The sequence below is a fragment of the Physeter macrocephalus genome, chromosome 2 (genome assembly GCF_002837175.3).
Source record: "Physeter macrocephalus isolate SW-GA chromosome 2, ASM283717v5, whole genome shotgun sequence".
Taxonomy (NCBI): domain Eukaryota; kingdom Metazoa; phylum Chordata; class Mammalia; order Artiodactyla; family Physeteridae; genus Physeter; species Physeter macrocephalus.
Window position 1 is genome coordinate 119725305 of NC_041215.1, and position 4044 is coordinate 119729348.

Sequence of the window (4044 nt, forward strand, 5' to 3'; positions counted from 1 at the left end):
CAAAATTTCATTCTTTTTTATGGCTGAGTAGTATTCCATTATATATATATATATATATATATATATACCACATCTTCTTTATCCAGTCATCTGTTGGTGGACACTTAGGTTGCTTCCATGGAGTTATAATCTCTTTGTAAAGCCCCTAGAGGTTGGTTGCCCCTAACATTTCCACTTTCTTAACTTTGGAGATTCATGAAGATCTTGAGATACAATGCTTGGGAATGTCAAGGATTTACTGTACATCAAAATATTGATAGTGTGTTATCTCTGGTTGTTGGGATAATGGATGATCTCAAGTGTCTTCTTTGTACCTTTTGTGTGAGTATGCATTACTTGTACAAGGAGAAATTATTACCTTTAAATGCTGTCTTGAGAAGGAGAAGTCCAGGCTGTTTGCTAACCTTTTTCTGGAAGATGCTGACGGGGGAGCAGTGATTTTGTGTAGACGCTGGGATCAGATTCTGTGACCTCTGGTATTTCCTTCCAACACCTGAGTCTGTGCTCAGTGGGCCCAGCCAGCTCCTACCTACCTGCAGGAACCTGTTGCCAGGAATGAGAGACAGAGGAAGCAAGGGAGAGAGAATGGAGAAGGGAGATGAGGAGGAGAAAGACAGGAGAGTAAAAAGAGAAAACTGCACTGTCATGAAAAGCTCAAAACTTCCCTTTCAACCTTTCCCTTGTAATTAGTTGGTGCAGCTGGAGGGGAAGAGCTCTTGGTGAGTTAGAACTTGTTGGGCCGCAGTCCTCAGGACGTTTAAGACTTGCTCAAGTGTTTGGGGAAAGCTTAATTCTCAGATGGCTCCTCCCCCTTCTCTGTCTTTTTATTTTAATTCCCTGCCTGGAGGGGGTTTGTGAAGGGTTGGAAACTTTCTAGTGTCCTGGCCAAGAAGCCTTTTCCTCAGGGCTGGCCTGGAGATGCTGGCAAGAACTCGGTTGAAGCAGGTTTCTCTCCACAGTGATTTGGGGGCTGACTTTGCAAAGGTCTTAAGGGGGAGCAGTGGAGGAGGGGAGGGTGACCAGGGTCCAAGAGGGGCAAGTGCAGTCTGCCTCTTTTTTTTTTTTTTTTTTTTCGGTACGCGGGCCTCTTACTGTTGTGGCCTCTCCGGTTGCGGAGCACAGGCTCCGAACGCGCAGCCTCAGCGGCCACGGCTCATGGGCCCAGCCGCTCCGCGGCATGTGGGATCTTCCCGGACCGGGGCACGAACCTGTGTCCCCTGCATCGGCAGGCGGACTCTCAACCACTGCGCCACTAGGGAAGTAGGGAAGCCCCCAGTCTGCCTCTTTTAAGGACCCCTGTGATTGCATTTTGGGTCCTCTCAGATAAGCCAGGACAATCTCCCCGTCTCAAGATTATTGGCTTCCATCTATAAAATCCCCTTTGCCATATAAGGGAATGTATTCACAGGATGCAGGGATAAGGACATGGACATCCCTGGGGGGTGGGGCATTATTCAGTCTACCGCACGGATGGTTTGTGCTTCTAGAACAGTCCTCCTACCTGCCTGTGCATTATACCAGTAAACAAAACTCCCACTTACCAAACATGGACTCTGGGCTTGGAGCTGGACCAAAAGCTCTGTGAGGAGCACCTTGCCAACTCCTCATAACCCTTTCTGATGCTGGTGCTATTATTTTTATTCTCATTTTGCAGTGATGAAACTAAAGCCTGAGATTTCAGTGACTTGCACGAGGTCACACAGGGAGTAAGTCAAGGACCTGAGATTTGAACTCAGGTCTGTTTGGTTCCAAGATCATTCTCTTCCACATCCTACTTTCCTGGGTATGGTAGCCAGACCCCTAAGAAAGCGCCCATTGATCCTTGCTCATTCCCTTATGTAGACCCCTCCCACATTGTACCGGGATGAAAGAGACCACCATGAAAGTGAGAGTGTGTGTCTTCTGAGGTTAGGGCATCAAAGTCATTATAGCCATGCTCTCTCTTGGACCGTCACGCTGGGGAACTAGACATCATGCCACGAGTGCTCTCAGGCAGCCCCGTGAATAGGTCCATATGGTGAGTAACTGAGGCCCCCTGCCACCAGCCTGCACCAAGTTGGCTGCCACATGCCCAAGCCACCTTGGAAGTGGAAACCCCAGCCCCTCTCAGGCCCTCAGATGACTGCAGCCCCAGCTGACATCTTGACTGCAACTTCATGAGAGACCCAGAGTTCAAACATCCCAGCTAGGATACTCTCAGAAACTATGAGAAAATAAACTTTTTTTTTTAGCCACTACTTCTTGAAGAAATTTGTTACACAGCTATTTATGACTAATACAAGGCCCAAGTTCTAGGAAGATGGGCAGGTTTTGCTCTGAGCTCTAGCTATGCAAAGGAGGTGCTGGTCAGACCTTGACCTTCGGAAGCCTGTGTTCCATTCCAGCTGGTTAGCACCTAGCCCTGGAGTAAAGAACCCAACAATTCCAGGATATTCCCCATTCCTGAGCCACTTCCCAAAAAGAGCAGAAAGAGTGTTCATCTATTATCCTACTGCTCTAAAACCACCCATGGCTCCCTAATGCCCATAAATGGTTCTCTGAAGCCTAAAGTCCTTAGTCTGGCATTTCGCCTCCCCATCTCCCTTATATCACAGCCCTTCTGGTCTCATTTTTCATTGATCCTCAGGCTGTCCCTTCAGGCCTGGTTGGACCAAGGTGTTCACTGCTACAATCTCTTCTTGGTTACTGGCTTGTACTGCTCTCCCTGCATCAGTTGCAAAGGAATGAACAAATCCAGACTGAGGATCTGTGAGGTACTAGGAGCCAATGAGGGATGCTCTTTATGTGCAGTGCCTCTATTTGCACAACAAGCCATTTTTACAGAGAAGGAAACTGAGGTGAAATGAACTGCGCAAAGTCCCAGGGGAAGTAAGTGATGGAATCAGTACTGACAGAGTCAGGCCCACTCAGCCCTGTGGCTGTAAGTTCAGTGTTTTTCCACTATAAAGTATTGCATCTGACTCACATTTCTATGGAATTTTACAGTTTATAAAGCCCCTGCCTATGATAATCTTTATTGAGTTCCACGACAACCCAGGGTGATAGAGAGAGCAGAAACTGCTCACCCCATTTCACAGATGATAAACTTCACAGGGGGAAGAGGATTTGTCCTCACGGGGACAAGAATCAGAGCTGTGATTCCAATTTAATCTCTGTCTCCAGAGCCACTGCTCTTTCCTCTGCTTTCCCTTTGTGCCTTTCCCTAAACCTACCAGAGATTTTTGCGTATCATTGATACTCAATGCATATTTGTTGGCTGATTGATTAATTTTGTAATGTATTCTTTAGTAAATGGTGCAAAAAGGGGTCTGGTGTCTGGAGAATCATCTGTGATGACTGACTGAGACTGACTTTAAAACAAGCACTTAAAAAGCTCCGGCAGAAAGGTATGAGGGCAGATTCCAGAAGACGCTTTAGGATGGAAAGGCTGAGAGTAGTTACACAATGTTGAACAAAGGAGGTGTGGGATTAATTCTGCTGGGGAGTCTCTAAGAATGACCCATCCTTGCCTGGGTCTAAGAAAGTACTGTTTATTTTTAGGGGCAGGCAGATGGACAAAATGAGCCATGGAGGGTCCAGATAGTCCAGCATCCATGAATCTGGTGTGGATGTCATTGTCATCTGAGTCACTGAACCAGAGCAAAGAGGAGGAAGATGGTGTCAAGTTCTTTGCTGGGAACTTCTCATCCCCTGAGCTGTTCTACAAAGAGGCTCTTTGAAGACAGCTCATACAGGATCAGGTTCCGTGGGCTTGTGAGGACTCACAGGTTGTCCCACCCATGCAGAGTCCTTAGATATCCTGAGATACTCCAGTGGGCACTCAGTGAGTATCTGCTGAATGACTGCATGAATGTCACATAAATGGATAAATGGATAGCTGTGGCTTTCTCCTGTCTCTCCAGGGTTCTCACAATGTTTCACCCTGTCCTGGACACCCATTCTGGTTCCAGCTGTTCTTCCTCTGGCTTCCTTCTGTCCTCTAACCACACTCTAACCAAACCCAGTGGACTCTTGTCTTGCCTTCTGTGGACATAATCCAGGACT